Genomic DNA, 27,165 nt, shown 5'->3' with positions numbered 1-27,165 from the left:
TGCCCCCAAAGAACATTTAAAAAAAATTTTTTTTCAACGTTTATTTATTTTTGGGACAGAGAGAGACAGAGCATGAACGGGGGAGGGGCAGAGAGAGAGGGAGACACAGAATCGGAAACAGGCTCCAGGCTCTGAGCCATCAGCCCAGAGCCTGACGCGGGGCTCGAACTCCCGGACCGTGAGATCGTGACCTGGCTGAAGTCGGACGCTTAACCGACTGCGCCACCCAGGCGCCCCCAAAGAACATTTTTAAATGTATGGCTATGCTGGTGAGGAAGAAGGGAAAGTCCTTAAAGCCCAAGATAATGAGAAATGTCAGACTGAGAAGATAACCAAGTTTGAGACCACCATTTGGCCACCATAGATGCACATTCCTGGATTCTTACCCACGTACAGGTGGCAAGAAAGGAAACAAAACCCAGAGCCAAACAAAGCAGGGGACGTATCTTAAAGTTGAGACTCCCTAAAAGTGACACTCTCAGTGGGTATGTTTTTTTATTTATTTTATTTATCTTCTTTTTTTTTTTTTTGAGAAAGAGAGAGAGAAAGCAGGGGAGGGGCAGAGGGAGAGGGAGAGAGAGAGACTCCCAAGCCTGCTCCAAACTCAGTGCAGAGCCTGACCTGGGGCTTGATCTTGAGACCGTGAGATCACAACCGGAGCTGAAATCAAGAGTCAGATGTATAACTGACTGAGCTACTCAAATGCCCCTGGTAGGTATATTTTTTAAAAAGATTTCTGAGAGAGAGACGTTTGGGATACTTGCATGTCTCAGCCTTGTCTCTGGTTAGAGTATAACAAAGAAGATTCTCCCCCAGTAATTACTAACCATAAGCCCATTTTCATGCATGTTTGGGACCAGAGTTCATTACTGCTGGAGCTCAAGAAAACTCAAGCCAAAAATTTACTACGAAGCAGCCTTGGTTGAGGAATTCACAAATCCACTCTGGCAAAACACAGGTTAGACATTAAAGAACAAATAAAATTGCAAATAACATGAGTTTACCATCACTAGACAAAAGAGAAAAACAACTAACATACACAGGAATCAGCAGAAATGGCAAAGCATAGATACTGGAGCCACCTGAAGATTTTGATATAGTAATATAGTGACTAGAAACTAAATAAGTTTACATGTTTCGAGAAAGATTTGCAATATTTTCAAAATTATGATGAGGATTAAAATAGTATCAAAGATCCCCAATAGGCTCAGAAAAAACTAAATAGAGCTTCTACAATGTAAAATTGAAATTAAGGGGTGGGAGGAGTCAATAGATGGATAAAAGCAATGAAGAAAACATGGAAACTTGAGGAGCAAGATGAATAAATTTCCAAGAATGTGGTGCAGAGAGAGAAGCAACAAGAAGGAAAATATTAGAGGGGTCAGAGGACACAGAGTATAGAATAAGGTCTAAAATCCAATCAGAGTTTCAGAGAAAGAAATTAGAGACAATGAGGAAGAAGCAAGTATCCAGAACTGGGAAATATCTACTGCCCTTCAGATTTGAGAAACCAGTGAATCTCAAGAAAAAGAAATACAAATAAAATTCACTAATTACCATTTCTATCCACCAATAATGAAGAAGCAGAAAGAGAGATTAAGATAACAATCCCATTTACAACTGCACCAAAAATAATAAGATACCTAGGAAGAAACCTACCCAAAGAGGTAAAACACCTATATTCTGAAAACTATAAAACACTGATGAAAGAAACTAAAGAAGACACAATGAAATGGAAAGGCATTCCATGCTTATGGATTGGAAGAACAAATATGGTGGAAATGCCCCTTACGACCCAAAGTAATCTACACATTTAATGCAATCCCTATCAAAATACCACCAGCATTTTTCACAGAGCTAGCACAAACAATCCTAAATTTTATATGGATCCACAAAAGATTCTGAATAACCAAAATAGTCTTGAAAAAGCAAAGCAAAGCTGGAGGTATCACAATTCTGGACTTCAAATTATATTACAAAGCTGTAATAATCAAAACAGTATGGTACTGGCACAAAAATAGACACATAGATGAATGGAACAGAATAGAAAGCCCAAAAATAAACCCACAATTATATGGTCAATTAATCTTCAACAAAGCAGGCAAGACTACCCAATAGGGAAAAAAAAACAGTCTCTTCAATAAACGTTGTGGAAGACTGGACAGCAACATACAAAAGAATGAAACTGGACCACCTTCTTACACCAAACACAGAACTAAATTCAAAATGGCTTAAGGACCAAAGTGTGAGACATGAAACCATAAAAATCCTAGAAGAGAACACAGGCAGTAACTTCTCTGACATTGTCCATAGCAACTTTTTTCTACATAGGTCCCCTGAGGCAACAGAAATAAAAGCAAAGATAAACTCTTTAGGACTGCATCAAAATAAAAAGCTTCTGCACAGCAAAGGGAATAATCAATAAAACTAAAAAGGAACCAACGGGATGGGAAAAGATATTTGCAAATGACATATCCAATAAAGAGCTGGTATCCAAAATATATAAAGAACTTATAAAACTCAAACCAACACCCCAAAAAACAAATAGTCCAATTAAAGAATGGGCAGAAGACATGAATAGACATTTCTCCAAAGATGTCCAGATGGCCAAAAGTCACATGAAAAGATTCTCACCATCACTTACGATCAGGGAAATGCAAATCAAAACTATCATGAGCCATCCCACCTCACAACTGTCAGAATGGCTAAAATCAACAACATGAGAAACAACAGGTGTTGGCAAGGATGTAGAGGAAAACAAACCCTCTTGCACTGTTGGTGGGAATGCAGACTGGTACAACCACTATGCAAAACAGTATGGAAGTTGCTTAGAAAGTTAAAAATAGAACTACCCAGCAATTGCACCACTGGGTATTTACCCAAAGGATACAAGAAAGGTAATTCAAAGGGATACATGCACCCCTATGTTTATGGCATCATTGTTTACAATAACCAAGATACAGAAACAGCCCAAAGGTCCATTTATAGATGAATGGATAAAGAAGGAGTGGTATCTATATATACAATGGAATATTATTCAGCCATAAAAATGAATGAAATCTTGCCATTTGCAACATCATGGATGGAGCTGGAGAGTATAATGCTAAGCAAAATAAGTCGGTCAGAGAAAGACAAATGCCTTATGATTTTACTCATATGTGGAATTTAAGAAACAAAACAAAGAGAAAATAAGGGAGAGTGAGAGACAAACCAAGAAACAGACTCTTTAGATCATACTGTTAACTATGTTTACCAGAGAGAAGGTAGGTAGGGGAATGGGTTAAATAGGTGATGGGGATTAAAGAGTACACTTGTCAGAATGAGCACTGGGTGATATATGGAATTGTTGAATCACTATATCATACACCAGGAATGAATATAACACTGTATGTTAACTCACTGGTATTAAAATAAAAACTTTTGGGGCACACGGGTGGCTCAGTTGGTGAAGCATCTGACTTCGGCTCAGGTCATGATCTCATGGTTCGTGAGTTCGAGCCCCACATCAGGCTCTGTGCTGACAGTTCAGAGCCTGGAGCCTGCTTTGGATTCTGTCTCCCTCTCTCTCTGCCCTTCCCACAGTTGTGCTCTCTCTCTCTCTCTCTCTCTCTGCCTGTCTCTCTCTCTCTCTCTCAAAAATAAATAACCAGTAAAAAAAATTTTTTAATAAAATAAACACTTTTAAAAATTCACTAATCACATCATAGAGAAGAATACCAAAAACAAAGATCGTAAAAGTAACCAGAGAGAAAAGATAGTTTACCTATAATTAAAGTCACGGCAGGCCACATTGACAGTCAGAAGACAATGGAGTATTTCAACAAATTGAGAGCAAATAGCTCACCATCCAGAAGTTTAAAGACTATCAAGAATAAAAGCAAATTTTCCAAAAGAAAAACATAACTAAGGCATTTCCTACCAACTGATCCTCACAAAATGCAATTCTACAACATATATTTCAGGAAGAATGAAAATTATACCAGAGTAGAGTCTGGGATTCAAGAAGGCAAGAGAGAATAGTGAGGGGAAGATAACCTTTGACTGTATAAAACAATAATGTGTCTAATTTGTGGGTTAAAACACAGTCAAGATGGAGTCAAAAGTACCAAACAGTAGTAGTATGTAAGTCAGAAGGGGATAACCAGACTTAGTCATCTTGGGTTTTGAGTGTCTGACAAGACAGCAAAGAAAATAAATGCAGACTATGTTAAGTTATACATGCATAATAACATTTTCACCATCAACATTGTAAGAATGGAGATGGTGTATACAACTTTCAAACCAGTAGAGGGGGGACAAATGGAATGAGAAAGATAAAAAACAAAGCTAACCACAAAAAAGACTTAAAGATGGGAGAATAAACACAACTATTTGAATGAACAAAAGGTTAAATTTGTAATAATGGTAAGAGCAGAAAGAAACATCGATTATATGTCCAAAATAGTGACAAAGAAATAAGCTAATATAATATGCAAGCTATACTTATAAATAAAATCATATTTTATAAATCAAAGCACCTACATGCATCTGATTGGACATACAGCTTAAAATATTCTGATCAGGGATTTAAAAGCCACGCTGGAATTTTGTAAATCTATATAGAAAAGCATACGACCTACATAAATCCAATGTAGGGATATAACAAGATATATGAATAAGTAGAAAATGCAAGTTGCAGAATTGTACATATAATCCTTTCTTTGTTAAAAAAATTTTTTTCCAGTGTGTATGTGATTGAACTCACACATAAACACACACATCTATATAAAATGCATAGAAAAAATCTTGAACACATGGGAGGCTCTTTATAACTTTATGCATTTTGCATTATTGGAAATTGTTTATACAATAGGCATGTGTTCCTTTTATAATAAAAAAATAATAAACGTAGAAAATGCAAAAAAAAAAAAAGCATCTAAAGGGCTCAAGGGACTATAAACAGATAAGAAAAACAAGAGGGAATAAAATGAAGGTCATGGAAAAGAATCAGACCAGAAAAAAATAAAATAAAAAAATATAGTGAGAAATTGGAAAACAGGAACGCCAAAAGGTTATATAAATGTTGTTCTGGTTAACTTCTCCGATTTAAAAAAAAAAAATGGCTCTTTTATTTACTGGTTGGTTTTATTTTTTTGTTTTTTTATAATGTGTGCTGGTATGTTGCCAAAGCTCTAGATTTCTCTGCAGCTAATTAAGACCCTTGTCTGGATTTGGACCCTGGAGATAAAGGTCAAAACTGCTGGTAGGGGCTCTCAATGGTTTTAACTGTTGTTCTTTGCACTCCTAAAAGCTTAACTCCTTAATTGCCAACCTGAAAAATGGTGTTGTCCTTTCCCCTGACAAACAAACCCTCCCTCCAGTTTAAATCTTTGCCCATTTAACCCCTCATTAACTCATTGAACCCCTTCAACTGAATTTACATGTTTGTTTCTTGCAGCTTTGGTATTTTCTGGAGATAATGCTGCCTGGGCACATCATTTCGTCTCTCCTATGGCTAGTTAACATCAGGACCCTGATTTCCCAAACTGCCACAGCTTTTTCAGAATTAAAAGCCCTGTGAGGAAGGTGTTAATCAGAGCAATACTAAAACAATTGGACTCTAGGTACTGTCTCAAATCCTGAAGTAAAAACAGCCCTGAAAATATACAGTGGCTCCCAGGCATCAAAAAAAAGTTATGAAAACTTAACGAGGCAGTGGGCAAGAAAGGCCTAGGCAGGAAATGAGGTAATGAGTCATATGAATTCTAAAGTCTACAGACGTGTGTGTTAGGAGGGAAAGGGAAGAAAAGAAAGGTGCCCCTCTGCACTGCCTGATTTACGGCAAAATACAAAAACATTCTGCTAGTGCAGTTTTCGGGAGATTCAGTTGCACAATTAATTATTAAGTTCTCAAAAGAAAATAGGAACTAATGGTATGACTAATTAAAATTCTGGCCTTAAAAATACTGTAACCAAAGTCACTTTATTCTTAGCTAATGAAAAATAACATGATCCACCATTGAAGCCCCCCTCAAAGCCTGCTTGGCGTATTCACAATTCTCTTGGTCTCAAAGCTATCTGGCTCTTTTGTTCCAATACAATAGCCTCCATATATCAGACTATCTCTGTTTGCTTCAAGCAACATGGAGAATTTGCTCCTTTTCCACTATGTGAATTTTCATCTTCATGAATCCCTTTCCACGTAAGCAAATAGGCAGGTAGGTACCTAATATAGTGACTGCAGTGGTCTCCTGAAATCTCTTAAGCGTGTCTCCTGTGCCCCGGGTTCCAAAATACCAGGAACACCACCATGGAAGAGACTTAAAGCCTAAAACAGAATTTAAAATTAGGAAGTTTCCTCTTCTTCGGGTCTCTTTTAAAATGCAAATATGAGGGACACCTACCTGACTGGCTCAGTAAGAGGAGTTTGCAACTCTTGATTTCAGGGTTGTGAGTTCAAGCACCATGTTGGGTATAGAGATTACTTACATGCATACATACATATACACACACAAACTTTAAAATGCAAACATGACAGGAGATATAGCATACAAATCACTAACATTATAGTTTGAATTAATGCATCAGAGATGCCAACTACCTGAGACCCAGGGTAAGATAGCTGAATGTAGACTTCTTAAAATATTTACAAAGACATTTAGCTTCTTTTTCAAGACTCTTAGAGGAAAAGTGTTACTTTTATCACATGTACTTCCTTTCATATGAAATAGAACCTAAACAACATGCTTATATAAGAGAGGGAAAAAATTCTTTTTTCCCTTACCCAGTTTAGGCTCATCAACTGGAATTCTGCAGATTAGACTGACATGAGACAGATTAACAAGAGGAAAACAAGCCTTAGGTTATTAACATGTGCATCTCACATACACACAAAAGTATTAAGAGATGAGTAACTCAAAGGGGTGATTAAAACTTCAACTTAATAGTATCTTAGCAAAGAATAATAATTTTGTAGGGAACTGACAAGACAAAGGAAAAGAACTTTGAGCTTCTAGGAGGAGCAAATTATGGAAAGGCAAATCTATAGGAAAACTAATAGCAAGTAAGAGCCAGTTAGTCAAGTTTGTTATGTAGATTCCTCTGGTGCTATCTCTGGGCTGATAAAGATCTAGTTGTCTCCAGTGATTAACTTCTCTCCTTCCTGGCAGAGAGGAGACAGAGGACACTTTCACAAATTTGTGTCCTGCTTTTCAGCAAATAGGAAGAAGGCGGAGTGCTTTTCTTACATCTACTTCTTCTCAATTGCCTTCAGCTCAAAATAATCTGTATGTGAAAGTGGCATATTTTAGGGTGGCATATTCTGCTACCCTTCACTTATTAGATATTATTAGTAATGTTGATATGGATTCTTTTTTCTATTTTAAATTTTCTATCCATTCAGAAATGGATAGAAATTGGGAATTTTTAAAATTCCCAATGCAGTGGCCCTAGCTAATACCTGTAGGTATTAGGTCAGCCTGACTGGGTATCTTAGTGTTATCAGATTATACCATAGACCATTTTCAATTAAAAAATAACAACAGCAACAACAACAAGCTCGTCTTTGATTTTTTTTTTCCAGTAATAATGCTTCAATTTCCCACCTTTAACCTTGACATAAATATGGCCCTTAATGAGATATTTTATAGATGAGAGTTTAATAAGACTTTTTAAATTAGTCTAATTCTATTAATGTTTTAAGGTTTTGGTTTTTATAAGATTTATAATAGAGAAATTTGAAGAAATGTTTTATAATGGATAATTGATTCTTTCCCATTTTGTGAATGTTTACTTAATGACTTCTGTTTTTCCAAGCTACCAAAGAAGTAGAAGCCATTTAGTAAACAGAAGTGTTTTACCAGTCATTCCTTCACCAACATGTGATTCTCTGTCCTGTTGTAATAAATAGTTGCTATCATCCAGTGTGGCTAAGTGGGTTAGTCATCAAGAAAGATTCACTTTGTTATTTTTGGATGCTCCAAATATTAGGTGGGTGAGTCTCTATTGCCCCTAAACTCTGGGTCAGAGTAATTCAAACCTACATTCTATGGATTACAGATGCTCAAAGCCAACCTCAGATATTCAGTAACACTATTAAACCTATTTATATATCATACAGAGTTTCTCCTTAAATAGTTCAGTTTATGGTTCTCCCTCAAGTCTTGCTTATGTCACCCTGGTCCTATGCTAATGCTGCTCTAGGGATAAAACTCTGCCTTCATTTAAAAAAGCAAACAAGTAAAAAAAGTACTTATGCAAGATATTGATATTAAGGTTGAAAGCTGAAGGAAGGAGTCTTTAGCTTACACTATATCAAGCCTTGACATGCTCATTTTCATAAGCCTTTGACTTCCTCTCATGCAGAATTTTCCCCTGTCCTTTCAGGGCACAGAATTACAAAGCACAATGCCATCTCCCTGTTTCCTCTCCCTACTTTCCCCTTCTTTCTGTCACTCTATGGTTCCTCCATCCCAGATTTGTTTTAGAAACCACCTTTCTTAATCTCATTGTTATATGGAAAACTTCAACTCTCTGTCTATAATAACTATGTCCAAATTGGTTTTTGCCCTCCTTTATGTATCAAACATACCTAGTTGCTCACAGAAGGGTTTTTCACAACATGAAATCCACCATCTTCAAAAAGTCCTGTGAACTGACCAATAATTACTTTAAATATAAGTGGACTAAATTCTCTAATCAGAAGACATAGAGTAGCTTCATGAATAAGAAAAATAAATAAATAAAGACCCAACTATATGTTGCTGACAAGGGATTCACTTCAGCTTCAAGAACACACATAAGCTAAAAGTAAAAGGATGGAAAAAGATATTCCATGCAAGCAGAAACCAAAAGAGAATAGTAGGTGCTATGCTTATATCCTACAAAATAGACTTTAAGTCAAAAGCCATTATAAGAGACAAAGTTCCTTATATAAGGATAAAAGAATAAACTAATCAAGAGGAAATAACAATAGTAAACACATATGCATCAAACACTGGAGCATATATATATAGTAAATATATATAGTAATATATATAAATATATATATATAAAATAAATATTATATATATATATATATATATATATATATATATATATATATATAAAGTAAATATTAACAGGGGTACCCGGGTGGCTCAGTGGGTTGAATGTCCAACTCTTGATTTCGTCTCAGATCATGATCTCACAGTTTGTGAGAGTGAGCCCCAAATCAGTCTCTGCACTAACAGTACAGAGCCTGGTTGAGGTTCTCTCCCTCTGTCTCTTTGCCCCTCCCCCGCTCACATGCATGCTCTTTCTCTCAAAATAAATAAATAAACATTAAAAAATAAAGTAAATATTAACAGCTCTGAAGACACAAATAGCGATATAATAATAGTAGGGAATTTCAGTAGCCCACTTTCAACAATAGATAGATCATCCAAACAGAAAATCACTAAAGAAACATTGAACCTGAACAACACTTTAGACTAAAAGGATCTAACACACATGTTAAGAACATTCCATCCAACAACAGCAGAATACACATTCTTCCCCAGTCCACATGGGACTTCTTAGAATGGATCATATGGAGGTTCCTCAATAAATTAAAAGTAGAATTACTATATGATCCAGCAATCCCACTTCTGAGTACATATCTAAAAGAAATAAAATTACCATCTTGAAGAAATCTCTACATTCCCATGTTCATTGAGGTACTATTCACAGTAGCCAGAATATGGAAAGAATCTAAGAGCTGGTCAACAGATAAATGGAAAAAGAAATGTGGTATAAACAGTGGAATGTTATACAGCCTTAAAAAAGAAGGAAATCATGCAATGAAGGACATTAAGCTAAGTGAAATAAGCCAGAGAAAGACAAATATCACAGATTCTCACTTATATGTGGATTTTTTTGTTCAAAGTCAAACTCATAGGGGTTCCTGGGTGGCTCAGTCAGTTAAGTGACCAACTCTTGATTTCAGCTCAGGTCATGAGCTCATGGTCAATCAAGCCCCAAGTCAGGCTCTGCGCTGGGCATGGAGGCTGCTTAAGATTTTCTCTCTCCCTTGGGGCGCCTGGGTGGCTCAGTCGGTTAAGCGTCCGACTTCAGCTCAGGTCACAATCTCGCGGTCCGCGAGTTCGAGCCCCGCGTCAGGCTCTGGGCTGATGGCTCAGAGCCTGGAGCCTGCTTCCGATTCTGTGTCTCCCTCTCTCTCTGCCCCTCCCCTGTTCATGCTCTGTCTCTCTCTGTCTCAAAAATAAATAAAACGTTAAAAAAAAAATTAAAAAAAAAAAAAAAGATTTTCTGTCTCCCTCTGCACCTCCCCCATGCTCCCTTGCACTCTCTCTCTCTCTCTCTCTCTCTCTCTCTCAAAAATAAATAAATAAACAAACAAACAAATAAAAGACAAACTTATAGCAACAGAGAGTAGAATGGAAGTTACCAAAGGCTGACAGATGGAAAAAAGGAGACATATTGATCAAAGGGTAGAAATTTTCAGTTATAAGATACAAGTTCCGGAGACCTAATGCCCAGTGTGGTGGCTATAGCTATTAACACTGTATCGTATACTTGAAATTTGCTAACAGGGTAGATCTCAAGTGTTCTCAGCGCACATACACAAAAATGGTAACTGTGGGAGGTGATGGATATGTTAAGTAGTTTGATGGTGGTGGTCATTTCACAACGTATACATATATCGAAATATCACATTGTCTATCTTAAATATAAATAATTTTTATTTGTCAAAAATAAATACATAAAAATAAAAATCAAAGTCCTGTGAGCTATACATAGCTGTATTTCTTCTTCATTGTATAAGATTGTTGGAAGTTCTGAGATTTTTCCCCCATTTTTATTTTTCTAGATGCCCCACCCCCTCAACCCCCCACCCCGTACATGAACCTGAGTCACTGCAACGATTTTTTGCTGCCAATACATATCAGTTTCCACAGTTATTCTAAGAAACACACACTGTAGGTCCTTGCTTCTCTACAGATGGTGCCTACATCATGTTAAGCAAACAGGTTAACTGAAACAATATGATGTTGGCCTTTGCTGAGTGAAAAAAGGGACTCCATTTGCAATTTCATGTTTGATGTATTTTGTGCATTGTAGGTACTCAATAATGCTGGTTAAATGAATAGTTGTAAAAATATGCTGCTGGTAAATAAATTCTGAAGTCTTGGCTTCAATTAACATTTTAGATGGGGAAGATAAAAATGATAGCTCCACATTCAACATTTGTCAAGAAGGATGTAGCCTGAGGGGCAATGTTACCAGGGTACAATTTAAATAGCACCACCACAATAATTAGTTGAGTAAAAGGAAATTGATTCTGCATATTTTTTTAATCTATGCATTATGTACACATATAAAGCTTAAACTGGTTTAAGCATTGAGGTGATTTATGTAAAAGCCCAGCAAGTATGACAGAAAGTATATTCAGATGGGAAAGGTATTGTCATCTGAAAATATGAATGTGCTTGTAGTGTCTTTCTGGCAATCTTAATTTTACTGCTCTGAACATAAACATTTATATGGTGAAAGAACATAAAAGTCTCAGTTTTTTCAAAGGCACTTTCAGGTATGTCGCTTATATAACAGCTCCTCATCCTGGAATGGCACTGTAGGCAACATACACTGTCTCTTTATCAACCGTCCAAACTCCTGCATTTTGCAACAACAGAATCCAACAAAGAAAAATAATTAATCAGATGTACCTATCAATTAAATTTGCATCCATGGAAGTTTGAATCTCTAACCTTGGTTTTGTGTAACCTCTGGCCATTTATTTGCTAGTCACCCACCACGTGTAATATAATTGTCTGTTGGTATGTCTTAGCCAGTCTCTGAGTCAGCTCATTGAACAGAGACTGGATCCTCCTCTATGTATCATGCCTGACGAATAAAAGGCTTTCAGGAATGCTTATTACAGGAGTGAATGCCAATGATCTGATTATTTGCTCTTTGGGGCCTCTCTGAGATTTATAGTTATGATGTCAATCTCAAGTTCTCTCTGTCCTTTCTTTTTTATTTTTTATTTTTTTTATTTTTTTTATTTTTTTTTTTTTATTTTTGGGGGACAGAGAGAGACAGAGCATGAACGGGGGAGGGGCAGAGAGAGAGGGAGACACAGAATCGGAAACAGGCTCCAGGCTCTGAGCCATCAGCCCAGAGCCCGACGCGGGGCTCGAACTCACGGACCGCAAGATCGTGACCTGGCTGAAGTCGGACGCTTAACCGACTGCGCCATCCAGGTGCCCCTCTCTGTCCTTTCTTGAGTCATCTTGTCCAACCTCATACTAGCAGCTCGCATTGCTAGAGCATGTGTCACACTCAGGAGCTGTGCACCCCTAAATGCATTCTCATTCAATCTTTAACACCAGCCTGGAGGGTTGATTTTCGGATTATTGTTGGATTCATTCTCAGAAGATTTCACTGAAGTTTGAAGAAGTTAAGTGTTTTGCCTGAGGTTACACAGCTAGAAAGAGACCAGCTAAGAGTTAAGTCTCTATCTGTTGGATTCCAGAGCTTCCATGTGATTTTAGGCATTTCACTAAAATTCTGAACTGGAAATGAGCCAAAGAAAAAGCTGAGTGCCCATTAGTAATGGATAAAAGGCATCTTGTCTCTGAGGACCTGGGGGCTTGTAAAAGTTCCAAGAGTTCTTCATCTCTTCCATCTTCTGTGCCCTCGGTGGAGGCCTTGAGCTTGAGTTACTAACAGAGAGAAGTGGGAGGGAAGATGCTCCCCTGAGTAGTGATCTGCGTCTCCACTGGAAGATGACTGTGGGAAAGGGCCAGGGGGGGTGGGTAGAAGCAGGTGACGCTTTCTTCTGGCTTTAAATGCACAGCCTGTCTGTAGCAGTGGTCCTGCAGTTCTGTACCAGAAGCCAGTACAAAAGCAAGATTCAATTATGGATTTCACCTTTACATAGCTCTAGGGGGAGAGAAGTATATTAATTAAATTTAATCACTGTTGAGTTCATCCAACTCCTCCCATGCTTACCAGGGGCATCTCCATAAAGAGTGCGGTGTCTGCGAGCAGCCAGAGTGAGTATCTACTATGTGTATGATCCAAGGGAAGCCAAAAGACCCATGGCCTCCCTCCCACGCCTTACTTAGCCTGCTCCAGGAACAGAGCCTTCCACCATTGATCTTCTCCACAGCCTATAGGCTGGGCCAACCTCCTCCTTCCAAACTTCTCCCACAACATCCTTTGTAAACAAGTATACAACATCATACAGCATATGTGAAAGAACAGCAAAACTGTGAGTCGAAGAAAGATCTCTCTATCTCTCCCAACTCAATTCTAGCATTCTAGTGGTAGATGGAGTACGTGGTGAATCTGTGAGCAAGGTCTCTGGGGGTGATCAAACAGAGGTGGGCAGCCATTCAGCCAGATCCTAGTGGGGATCCTGCATTAGGCAGAACGTTGGAAGAGGTGGTCTCTAAGATGTGACTCTCTAGTTCTATGAGTACAGTGCTAAGTCTGAGTGTGGTATAGACTGTCAACAATCCCGGTGTTCAGACAAAGGGGAAATGGTGGCTTTCCCATGGGTTATTCTGAAGACAGTTTGCAAGTGCCCAACCATCTCTTTGTCACCTAAATCAGATCATTAACAACAGTTACTCCTTGATAAGATATTATTTCTTTGTTGTGTTGCTTATTTATAATCCAACCTTGTCTCAAAGAAGCTCTGAGGTGACTGTAATGTAAATTGGACAAAGCAAGAGTATTAAAAATGCAGACACAGACCTAGAAACCTTCCAAACCCTCGAGCCTAGCAGCTAGCCATAGTATTTCCTGTATATGGAACAATAGTGACATCCAGTGGTCAATTAAATTATACCCAGATGAGGTTTGCAATTTGTCCCCAACCTAGAAATAATTATACTGGGAAAATTATTTTTTGAGCCACTCAATGTGGGGCTCTTCTGAACTTCAAGAAAGACTTGATGTGTCCTCAAATGCAGGAAAAGACTCTGTCTCCCAGCCTGCAGCTTTAATGTCTGCAGACAGGATTTGCTCAAATGTAGGAAAAAAAGAACTCTCTACAGCCTCATCTATAAAATGGAGCAGGTAATAAACTACCTGCCAAATTGGAGCCAGCAATGAGTTGCCACAGGAAGCACAGTGTGTGAGGACAGCCATAAATGCACACCGGAGGAAAAAAGGAGAGAAGGTATTCCATAAGTCAAACACAGAACAAAGAAAGGAAAGCTGAAAGAATGCGGCCAGATTAATGGTCTCTCAGGCAGAGAACGGCATTGAGGGTAAGGCCTTTGGCTTATTTGCTGCCGTATCCCCAGCACTTAGCACGGTATCCAGCACATGGCAGGTGCTCAGATGGTCTTTTACTCCATGAATAAATGAATGAATGAATTGAGGGGTTTTCAAGCATTCTGTCCTAAAGGACCTGCCAGTTAGAGATGAGGCAGGTCTGCTCAGCCCAGTTTTGATCTGCCCATTGCCCTGTATCTGAAGACCAGCAGGAAAGATGAAGACTCAAAATGATCTTACTGATCTGAGAGTGAAAAGCTGGAACAGTAAAGTGGTGTCCGTAAATCCTACGTCTGTGTGGTTTATACTGAAAATGTACGTGTTTAGTTATCTGATTCACTAACAGAGGTATTCAGCAGCTGACCCACTCACTAGTAAGTAGTGGCCCAGGAGAACAAAACAGGAACCTGTGATAAGCAGCCCCCAAGGTCAAGGTTCAGACAGGTCCTGCTTTATTCCCTTGGGTCCTGACAGCCAGACTTAATCAGAGGCCAATCTAAAGAGCCTTTTGGGCAGACGTGCTCTAGATGGTTTTGCATAAACCGTAGCTTTAGATTATTTATCTAATTTTAAGTAAAATATTTGTAACAAGAAAATAGCATTCAATACAAACAATTTTCTTTAATGACATTTTAGGGGCCAATTACATAGAAAAATGTCTTTATTGTTTAGAAGATTTTACGACTAAATATGTTGATCACATTGATAGTGTTAGCAAACAAAGCAAAAATTTCAAAAATATAGTCCAAATCATCTTATACCATTCTCCTCTGGATCCATCTTTGTGGAGAGGGAGTTAAAAGAGTCTTAAACTACAGCGAATGTCATTTTTGCATAGCCTGTAAAAAAAACAAAATGGCCAAAAGTGATGATTTCCAATTCATGTAATAATTCATCATCCTATAACTTCACCAAAAAAATGTAATAAAACATGATATTCTTGGTAACAGTAGTATGTCTGAGATTCTAATTATAATAAAATACAGAGAAATCCAAGGTAATTTCTTCCTAAAACTGTAATTAGTATAAAAGAGCATAAAGTCTTGGAACAACAAAAACACATTTGTATTAAGAAGATCATTCTTGGCCATTACTAGAAAATTGTGAATTCGTGAAAAGCCACATGTATATAAATTGTTAGCACAATTATTATACTCTTCTCCCCACATGAAATATGATAATATCAACATTACCAGCAATAATAAATTAAAGAGTGTGCATGTGAATTCATTTAACGATTTTACTACGTCTTCTGTGCAGATGGGCTGCAGTCTAGATTAAAGTAAAGATTTGTGAGATTCAAGAATTGCGGAAATGAATCATTACAAATACAACACAGTCTTCCTGCTTATGGGTTCTCCCATCAGCAAAATGTCATTCGCCTTCTAACATAATACGTAATTCCACAACTTCCCAAGAGCATATATGGCATCCTGGGAACCTATTCAGCCCTCAGTATGCACAAGTAAAAGTCCTTGTATGCACCTTTAGTATGCAACTCTCAAGGTCCATTAGCGCAAGTGTCAGAGAGAAGAGAAAGGTCCTATCAGAGACCAGAGAAAGGGGCCTTCTGCATCCCTAGTTATGGACGCCAGCCATACTTTGTCACTGGATTCCATTTAATTCATTACGTAATACATAAAAGACACTATACGGAAATACAACTGTTTTCAAATGAAAGTCCACTTAAATTCATTTTCTGAGTGCTCGCTTCAGCAGCACATATACTAAAATTGGAACGATACAGAGATTTGCATGGCCCCTGCGCAAGGATGACACGCAAATTTGTGAAGCGTTCCATATTTTTTATTCGTGTTTGAGGCGTCTGGGTGGCTCAGTTGGTTGGGCATCCAACCCTTGATTTTGGCTTAGGTCATGATCTCATGGTTCATGATTTGAGCTCTAAGTCTTGCTCTGTGCTGACAGTGAGGAGCCTTCTTGGGATTCTCTCTCTCCCTCTCTTTCTGCTTCTCCCTCACGCACACGTGCATACTCTCTCAAATAAATAAACTTTTTTTTAATTTTTTTTAACGTTTATTTATTTTTGAGACAGAGAGAGACAGAGCATGAACAGAGGAGGAGCAGAGAGAGAGGGAGACACAGAATCTGAAACAGGCTCCAGGCTCTGAGCTGTCAGCACAGAGCCCGACGCAGGGCTCGAACTCATGAGACGATGAGGGACGGTGAGATCGTGACCTGAGCCGCAGTCGGACGCTCAACCGACCAAGCCACCCAGGCGCCCCTAAACTTAAAAAATATATTTAAAAAATAATAAAATAAAATATTCATGTTTCATGGTCAGATTCTCCCATTAAAGTCGAGAACAAGATAAGAATATCTGCTATCATCACATTTGACAATGTCTTACTAGACAAGAAAAGGAAACTATAAGGATTAGAAAAAAAGTAAAAGATCCTTTTTTGCTGATGGTATGATTATTTACATAGACTGTATAGCTCTCTGAGTAAACTACTGGGATTAGTAAGAGAATTCAGAGTTACTAGATATAACTAACACCAATAAAGAGCTTCTTGATATACCAGTGATTATGAAATTAATAGAAAAAAAATCTCATTCACGATGGCAATAAAATAAGAAATTTGGAAATAAATGTAATCAAAATATGTTTAAGACCATTATCTAGGAAATTCCAAGTTATTGTTTGAAAGCATAAAAGAAGATTTGAACAAATGAAGAACTATACCATGTCTGTGAATATGAGAAAGGTCAGTTCTTCCTAAGTTAAACCACGGTTTTGGTGCGTTTACAATAAAAATCCCCAGGCTCCTGGTGGCCTGGGCTAAGTGTTGGCTAAGTGTCCGACTTCGGCTCAGGTCATGATCTAGTGGTCCCTGAGTTCAAGCCCCACGTCTGGCTCTGTGCTGACAGCTTGGAGCCTGGAGCCTGCTTCGGATTTTGTGTCTCCCTCTCTCTCCGCTCCTCCCCTGCTCACGTTGTCTCTCTCTCTCAGAGATAAATAGACATTAAAAAATATTTTTTTTTAATCCCAATAAAGTGATTTGTGCCACATGATAAGCTGATCTAAAAATTCATGTGACACACAAAAATAAATTCAAAATGAATGAAAGACCTAAATGTGAGATAGGAAACCATCAGAATCCTACAGGAGAAAACAGGCAGCAACCTCTTTGACCTCAGCCACAGCAACTTCTTACTTGACATGTCTCTGAAGGCAAAAATGAACTATTGGGACCTCATCAAGATTAAAAGCTTCTGCACAGCAAAGGATACAATCAACAAAACTAAAAGGCAACCAACGGAATGGGAGAAGGCATTTGCAAATGACATATCAGATAAAGGATTAGTATCAAAAATCTGTAAAGAACTTACCAAACTCAGCACCCGAAAAACAAATAATCCAGATGTGAAGAAGTAGGCAGAAGACACGAATTGACACTTTTTCAAAGAAGACATCCATATGGCAAACAGACATATGAAAAGATGCTCAATATCACTCATCATCAGGGAAATACAAATCAAAACCACAATGAGATACCACCTCACACTGGTCAGAGTGATTAAAACTAACAACTCAGGAAACACCAGGTGTTGGCGAGGATATGGAGAAAGGGGAACCTTCTTGCATTGTTGGTGGGAATGAAAACTGGTGTATCCACTCTGGAAAACAGTGTGGAGGTTCCTCAAAAAATTAAAAATAGAACTACCCTATGACCCAGCAATTGCACTACTAGGAATTTATCCAAAGGATACAGGAGAGCTGATTCAAAGGGACACATGCACCCCAGTGTTTGTAACAGTGCTATCAACAATAGCCAAATTAAGGAAAGAGCCCATATGCATCAACTGATGAATAGATTAAGAAGATGTGGGGTGTGTATGTGTGGGGTGTGTATGTGTGTGTGTATATATATATATATATATACATACACACACACATACATACACAATGGAGTACTACTCAGCGATGAAAAAAGAATGAAATCTTGGCATTTGCAATAATGTGAATGGAACTGGAGGATATTATGCTAACCAAAATAAGTCAGTAAGAGAAAGATCTCATGATTTCACTCATATGTGGAATCTGAGAAAGATAACAGATGATTATAGGGGAAGGAAAGATATAAATAGAAAGGGAGGCTAACCATAAGAGACTCTTAAATACAGAGAACAAACTGATGGTTGATGAGGGTGAGGAAAATGAATGATGAGCATTAAGGAGGGTGCTTGTTGGGATGAACACTGGGTGTTGTATGTAAGTGATGAATCACTGGAATCTATTCCTGAAGGTAAGACTATACTGTATGTTAACTAACTTAAGAATAAAATTTTTTAAAACAATAAAGGAAAAAAAATAAAAATTCATATGAAAGAGTCAAAGGCCAAGAACAGTAAAATAAATTTGGATGAATACTTGCCCTACTCAGTATTGGAACTTTTATAAAGCTATAGTGATTAAGACAGCGTGGGATCAGACAGATAAAAAAGTAGAAGAGTGGCACCAGAAAAGAAGGCTCAGAAGTGGACCCACATGTAAATGGAAATTTATAGCATAATATGTCAATGGAAAATGGTGGACTGTTCAGCAAATGATGCTGATGCAATTAGTTATCTGTAGGAAACAAAATTAGATGTCTTCCTCACTGAATACACACAAAAATATGTATTAAATATGTAAATATTAAAAGAAAAACTAAAATATTTTAAAAGTAAAAAAATTCATTTCCTGAGAATTTTTGAGGATTTCAAGGCAGCTTGTATTTTTTTTTTTTTTGGTCAAATTTTTATTTAAATTCTAGTTAGTTAACATACAGTGCAACATTGGTTTCAGGAACAGAATTCAGTGATTCATCACTTACATCACTTACTTTTTAATAACTAGACACCCCCTCAGCTAAAGATCTGTGCAGTGGTTTCCCATCACCTGCCCCATACATTCTGACTTCCTGAAATAGCACATAAGACCTTAGTGTCCTAACCACTCTATGCCTCCCTCCTGCCACCCACACCGTGCCCCCTCCCTACCCAATGCCTCCCCCAGAGAATTTTCAACATCTCAAGCACAAAATCACATAAGGGACTCCTTTATCGACATCTCCCTATATTCATTTAGCAAGCATCTATTTCACACCTTCCGCATGGGTGGCTTTCAGGATAAAATGTTGAACAAAACATTGTTCCTATCCAAGAAGCTCATAATCTGGTAGACTGCTATCGGATGTTGCAGAGTTTCTCTAAATCTTAGGAAGGAAATAAGACTCACACCACCTTTCTAACTGCCAAGAAGAAGGAGTTATAGGCCTGAATGACAGGATAGGGTAATACTGATAGCCAAACTTCCAATTTGGGAAGCAGCTTCAAAGTTCCAATTACATCCAAACGTGGGCCAACTTAGACTGGTTACCCAGAGAAGATAGGAGAGATAGGAGAGAGAGCTGGCCTTAGAAGTGCAGAGTGGAACTCAAGGGACCATGATGAGAAAGATGATCAGGCCTTGGGAGGGCACTGGTAGGATCAGAGAAAGCGAAGACTCCTAACCTTCTGGGGACCCAGAAGGCTGGGCAGAAGGCAGTGGTTGATTTAAGCTCACCAGGAAACAGTTCAGGATGTGGGGTGTGAAGAAAGACCAGAATTTAGCACTTCAGAAACCTGGAAGGGCTAAGGACTTCTGCCCTTTGGCAGAGAGCAACCATAAGAATTTGTAGAGCCAGAGTAGAACAAAAGTAATTTGGCCAATTCCTCAGTGGATCTAAGGAAGGGAAAACCAGACTGTGAAAGACTCAGTACCTAGCTCTCACTATTGACCAAGATTTCTCATCAATGTACGGAAGGAAGGTGAGGGAGGCGAGGTCTCCAATGAATAATATCTGTGTCTCTCATTTTCTCAAAGCTACATTATTAATTAGGCCCTTGTTAGTTCTCATGACACCTATGTGGTTTATGATCTCCATTCTACAAATGAAGAGACTTGAGAACCAGAGAAATTGTGCTCAATATCCACATAATTACTGTGTGTTGGAGCCACAATTCCAAAACCAGTACTTTTAATCACTGTGCTATGTTGCCTCTCTGAGTCATTTACTTGGTCCCAGGTGTCATGAGAATTAGAGCTCTACTGGACACCATTAAGGTAAAGGCAAGTTATGCATAAGGTAGTAAGGAGTGCTGGTCACCTCAGCGATTTCCAGGTTGACATCATACCAATTTGCCTTTAGAATTAAAATAAGCCACCAGGTGCTAGAGTCGTATGGGGGAAAAAAATAGCTAAAAAGTATCAACACTGTCCGATCAAAAAACAACATCAACAGTCAGATAAATGCACATCTGGTTTGTGCTATGGAGCAGTCATTGCAAAACATAAATAATTTCTCTTGAAACCAAAATACAGGATCAAAATTAATGAAAAAGAAAAAAAGCCATTCCATTTTAGAAGTCAGTGATATAAGGTGGTTACACGTGGAAGGGACTAATTTCTGTCCATCGCTAGAAGGTGTTGGTGGTTATTTTAAGTCTTTGCCATGCCACCTAGACATGCTTGCACAGAGGCAGGGCCTGAAGAAGAAATGTTCATGCCTCAGCAGAGGCAGAGTATAGGGACCTGCCAACTGAAACTTGGTGTACTGAATCAAAATATTTACAGCACCACTTTATGAAATGACCCATTTTCAAGGCATCAACTGCTTTATGCAATACCCCATCATGCTAAAATGTTCTCTTCTGAGTCCACATATAGAGGAAGTTGAAATATGTTCTTATGAATATTGACATGATTAGAACAGCTATTTGTTACTAAATCTAAAAACGTACTTTAAGGGGCGTGGGATTAAGGATGCTGCGAATTGAAATTTTGAATGTGTCTATTTCATATGGTGAACAAGACCTCTGAAAGCTTTGTTTTCTATTTCTTTTATGCCAGTAGAAAGATATGTATGCTCTGCAATTTCAGGATAATGTTTTTGCTTTGCTGCTTAGTGATATAATGGAAAGAGTGCACGGCTGAAAATTTGTCTCCACAGTGCATCTAGAATACTAATAACCCAGTTATCATAGAACTTCATTTATTTAGAAAGATGAGGCAAGTCCCTCTGTTTTTCTTCTTTATTCATTCATTTAGTTCAGTAAATGCTATACGTAAGGGAAAGGAATGTAAATGTTCCACTAGACCGATTTCTCAACCTCAGCACTATTGACATTTTAGACCAGATAATTCATGTGATGGGGGCTGTCCTTCGCATCGCAAGGTGTTTAGCAGCATCCCTGGACTCTACTTACAAGATGTCAGTAATACCCATCCTCCCAAATGTGGCAACCAAAAATGTCTTCAGATGTTGCCAAGTGTCTGCTATGGAGCAAAGTCGCCCCCATTGACAATGATGCATTCTCCAAGCCCAATGGGCAGGCATGATTGAGCTCTGATTTTCCCGCTATGCAGTCAACAGCCATCTTTTTTTCACCAGAAGCCACTGTGTTTGTGGATGAGTTCTGCTTAGATAAGGAGAGTTCTCAAATGCAGTAAATTGGAGGTTCCACTCTCACATGGGTGAGAAAAATGACCAGGGCCAGTTAGTTATATACCGGAGAGTTTCCTCCTCTAATATTTAAGTACAATTTTGTTTTTGTTTTTTAACGAAACACCACCTTTGCTTCACCACCTTTAACACATCTAGTAATGTTGTCAAGGAGACAACCACCAACTAGCAGATAACAGCTGCGCCAAGATAATTTGACCTTGGTTGCTGTCTGTTGTTCCTGTGCACACACACGGTGGACCTTGCAGCCTCCTTAAATCAGGGCTGGCTGCATGATTATTGTATCCAAATAAGAAACTCACAGATTCTAATCTCCTGATCTTACCTGGTTTAAAACCAAAAAGACACATTTCATTTGTTTCACCAGATCAAATAAAGAGGGAGTCTGGCAATAGCGATAAACCCCAGAGATCAGCTAAATTATGTCCCAACTTGACATTTATATGAGCACACGCCTCTCAATCTCCGGAGGTGATTAGATTAAGTGTATTTTAGCATGCGCTTCAGGCACGCACATCCTTAGAGATTCAAGGACAGAGGTGGATTGTGACTAATACCATCACTGCTTTTATTCAAACGTTTTGTGTTGCCAATATGCTGCCTAAAACGTTACTGAGGATCGAGAACTGCATTTCAACAAAGCACATACAAAAGCTTCTTACATTTCGGGATTAAGGTTTTCATACCCACTTTAGCTCAGACCCTGAGCAAATATTTCTGCCGTTGAGACATGTGATCATGGTTTCTTATCTGGGCATCATCCCACATGGGGGATACGTTACCTCCAGAGACTGGAATCATTTTGCTCAGAGATTTTGATTTACTTCATTAACTCCAGAAACCTCAGGAGAGGCAGTGAGACTGAGCACTGGAATGCAGGCTGGTGGCAGTGAGTCTCCCAGGGGCATGGGAGAGCAGTGAAAGACGCTTCCCTACCTCTGCTCTATGTTAAAAATAAAAACAGAAACACTAATGCCCATAAAATTCAGAATTACAGCTGAAATGCCAAGTCACCAACAGCTAGTCAAAACCCACTTCTTTGTCCTGGTACCAGTTAAAATCTCATTGATTGCATCCAGGGGATACCACATTTGACATTCTTAAAAGGAAAATGAGCAGTCACAAGGGATTTCAGATTTCAGACCTGATAGTTTAAGGATAGTAAAATACATCTCAAAATGCACTATTTATTGACATGGAAAAGAAGGAAAATATTGTAGTCTTTATTTTTATGTATATATAAATTATTCAATTCCTTCAATCCAAAAGACATTTCAGTCTTGGCCAAAAAAAAAAAAAAAAGATTCTGAGCAGCAGTTTAATGTTATAAATTTTTAAATATTTTATCTATCACTGGTCGAATAAAGCAAACTTTTTCAATTGTAGAAATTTATGTTGTTTCTCTTGCTTCCCTGCCTTCTGCTTTACTCTCAATGTATTATTTAATCTATAAATATTATGACTATTTATCCTCTATTTTTGCAGGCCGATGGCAATATTCTACCCTGTTATCATTGTGTCAGACCCTACCTCAGAACAAGGGGCCTAATTTGAGTGTCCAAAAATAGCTACATGTGTCTCATAAACACAAAACACAAAATCCTTTGGAAAGACAAGTCCCTCTCATCATGGCCAAACTTCCAACATCCCATCACATAGAATCATCTGCGGCAATAGAAAGTCCAGAAGTCATTTTCTTTTTTTGCCTATACTTACCCTCACTTCAAGCCACAAAAAATTACAGGTAACTTACAAAAGTATATACATGACCAAAGAATAAACTAGGTGAAGGAATCAAGGAAGAGGTAAATGAGAACAGGAAGTTGATAAAGCCCAGAAGTAAGATCAGAATGCAGAGATGCACAGCATGGGACCCTGTCTGGTTGCAAGAAGTGAGCCCTGAGCTTGACTTCAAACTTCCTAGTGACCATATCAATGACAGAAAGATGACTAGTTGTGAGATCGCAAGCAAACTGTTCAATAACAGTTCTATTGGAAGTCAAGTCCTGAGGTTATCACTCTGAGGACTCCTCCTAAGAAGTCTTATCAGACTGGGGCCTCAACCGCACCTGGATTCATTTTTTTCATCTTCTTAACCCTTCTCAAGGCAACACCTAATCCTCCCCAAAGAGGACATAGTTGGTTCTCATTGTTAAAAACAATCACTAGGGAGGAAAACTTGGACACACCATCCAGTGACTCACAGCTCTGCAAATACTTCTTACTTCTTCTTTCTTACAGGTATATTACATGCCTTCTTGTCTCCTTTCTACAGCCAGCTCCCTAACCCTCCTTTCACATGGATGAAGACATAAGCACCCTACAATCCCACTTTCTGAAAATTGTATGTGTATATAACCTTGGCACATCAGCCCCAAGAATCAATAAACCTTCATATTGGAATCCACGGTGCTTTAAAAACATATTTTACTCTAAAATATGCCCTACAAACTTACATGGAAAACTGTGGAAAATCTGTATTGTGTGTGTATAACTTTCTGTAATATATATGTGCTACCTAAAATCATTTGCCCCCAGAAAAACCTTTTTGTGTGTGGGGGGGAGAAAATATTATGGAAAAGAACAGGCAGCAGAGAATGATAATGAATATTACATGCTCTTGTACAGAATGTCTTCAAAGGAGAGGAGGCTTGCCAGCGTAACTGAATAATGATCTTTGAACACAGCATTAAAGTCATAGCATGAAGGAAGGGAGATAAAATATTTAATGACATCTTAATATTCCCAGTCTTGCAAAAAGCCAAGAACTGGTCACAGTTTATCAATGGTCGTACATTTTAATATCATTAGACAACAATTTTCCCAATCAGAGTATTAGAGCTACCAAAAGCATAGGGTGGTAGAAAGCAAGGGAAACAAAGTGAGCTATAAACTGCTTGGAAATACTGTCTTTTTCAGTTGACTTTTAATATGAATGTGGAAACTGGGCTCGACAATGAATTGGCTCACTTGGCTAACAGCTTGGCCAGAACCTCAATAACTATTGAGCATGTTTCTATGAAATAGCCTTTGTCGAATCATATTGAGGACAAGTCCTCAAAAACCCCACTTGACTCCTGGGACACGAGTGTGGTCAGAAGTCATTGTAACATCTGGTATCATTGTCCCCAAATCTTCCAGTTCTCCCTGTATGCTTCATTTCCAGGAGAATAATACATCGAGAGCTTTGCACCAGGCAAGCAGATGCCTGATGAAGAGGGGATGAAGAGGAAGAGAAGGCAGGGAAACCTGTTTCATCATAAAGAGAAAAGCAGACAGGCATGAAAAAACAAAAGCGGGGAAACAGAAAGCAGACTGTGGAAGGTAATTTACTGAGTCACCAAAATGCCTCAGTGCATTTTCCTCTCCTCTACTCTACCACCCCCTTCAAGTAGCAATGTCCTTACTATTTTCTTGCCACAGAAACTTATGACACAAAACAGAAGCTATGTAAAGCAAATGGCTCTTCTGTCTTTCAAAGAAGCCCAAGCTAATAAAAAAGCAATTTTTTTTAATGTACAAAATGCATTAGTCAGCTAGGACTACTATAAAAAAGTACCACAGACTGGGGGCCCTAAATAACAGACCCACAGGTCTAGGAGCTTGAAATTCAAATTTAAGGTGTCAGCAGGCAGGGTTGGTTTCTTCTAAAGCCTCTCCTTGGCTTGTAGATGGCTGTCTTCTCCTCCCTCCACCTTCACATGGTCTTCCTTCTGTGTGTGTGTCTCTTCTTATAAAGACATCAGTCGCATTGCATTAGAGCCCACCCTAATGGCCTCATTTCAACTTGATTACCTCCTTAAAGGCCTGACCTCCAAATACAGTCACATTCTTAAGTACTGCAGGTTAGGACTTCAACATAGGAATTAAAGGGGACTCTACTCAGCTCAAACAGAGAGATGTATATTTTGAGTTCTAGAGGGAGAAGTGTGTGAGTCTGGTGGGCAGTAAGGTGATAAGACTTAGAAGGAGTCTCTCTGTGGGACAATTAGGAAGGACAGATTTAAACCCAGAGATCCCTCAACCTCTTTCAGAATTCCTCTGCTGTAAGCACCACACTCAAGGAACAGAACCTCTGAATCTGAAGATCAAGACACCAAGAGTTTCTCTGGAGGAACAGACTGATGGCCAATGACCGGATGGTCTTCCCTGATGTCTAGGCTCCAAGTCCCAAATCCCTTGCAAAATTCAGGGCTGGGAGCCTACAGAGAGGCTTAGTAATGACCAATATTGAATTTCCAGACAGTCCTGTGGAATAGGGGCTCAGGGACAGATTTATATTCATTTAAAGCAAATACAGAATGTGATATTTCTTGTTGTTTATGGACTGAGTTCATACCTTCTGGAATTAGGTCAAGATATATACTATAAAGCCTGAGAAAGAATTAAACAACAGAGAAACCAGGTCCTTATCTATACAGTAAGCCAACCAAGGTAACCAAAACAGCACCAGATGCAGTGCAGAGCTCAAACTAAGAGGTCTCAGGGTACAAAGCAATTTATTTGGACTTAAGAGGCAAGAGTAAGTCAGATATCCTGACCTACTCCAACAACACATTGAGCTCCTCCATGAATGATATTAATAGTAGTTAACAGGTGCTAGGAGCTACCACATGGTCAGTCTTCCCAACCCATCCAATCATGCCAATAATCCCATTTCAATTTAAAATCCTTCCTGATCTCCTATATACCTTAATATTTTAGCATTCTAAATGATTTTATATATCTTTTGTTTACTCAGTCCTCCTATTTAAATGATAAACTTCATGACAGCAAGATCTGTTTGGTAACTCCTTTGGACATCCTCACAGTGCTTAGGGAAATTGCACTTAATCATGGGTCACAGTTATGACTGAGGGGTCTGTTTTTCCCTCCCTCCATAAGCATTAAAAAGAATCCATACATCCCTACATCCCTTTGTGCTCTTGAGACAGAATGGGCAATCTGAATGAAATCTCCCTGTTTTTCCATTTAACACAGGTTAAGAGTGTTTTCAGAAAAATTTTCTGGCAGGTAGCTAAGTTCTAGAATGACCAGTGAGAGGGGGAAAAAAAAAAATAGGTCCAGCATTAAGAAAAACAAAAGAAACAAAAGGAGAGGCAAATTGCAGAGAAAAAAGTACGAGAACATGGTTAATTGGGTTTAGGATAATATTAGCACTTGAAATTCTTACTCTACCCCATTTACTCTAGCCAAACATATGCCTTTTCCAAGAAAAAGTTCTGGAAGTTCTGAACCATTAGTAAATAGAACAAAAGAATAAAGCAAATAGGAGATCATATTGCCCCCTCTATTCCAAATAAGGTTTATAATATAGAACAGAGGTACACCTGCAGACAAGTGGACTGTGTAATGTGTAATCTAATCTCTGAATTAGATCCTCCTTCTCTACTCTGGGATGACTGGGTGC

The 27,165-nt window shown here is 38.5% G+C and overlaps 1 non-coding gene across 1 annotated transcript; it reads left to right on the top strand.

Annotated features, from left to right (window-relative positions):
• Window positions 1–15,950: 15,950 nt before the first annotated feature.
• Window positions 15,951–16,054, top strand: LOC123588661. The gene has a single exon (XR_006707964.1). It is a non-coding gene; the product is annotated as a U6 spliceosomal RNA (small nuclear RNA).
• The last annotated feature ends 11,111 nt before the right edge of the window (window positions 16,055–27,165 follow it).

The sequence above is a fragment of the Leopardus geoffroyi genome, chromosome D3 (assembly GCF_018350155.1).
Source record: "Leopardus geoffroyi isolate Oge1 chromosome D3, O.geoffroyi_Oge1_pat1.0, whole genome shotgun sequence".
NCBI lineage: Eukaryota > Metazoa > Chordata > Mammalia > Carnivora > Felidae > Leopardus > Leopardus geoffroyi.
The sequence above is the reverse complement of the archived record's forward strand: the minus strand, read 5'-3'. Positions and strand labels throughout refer to the sequence as shown.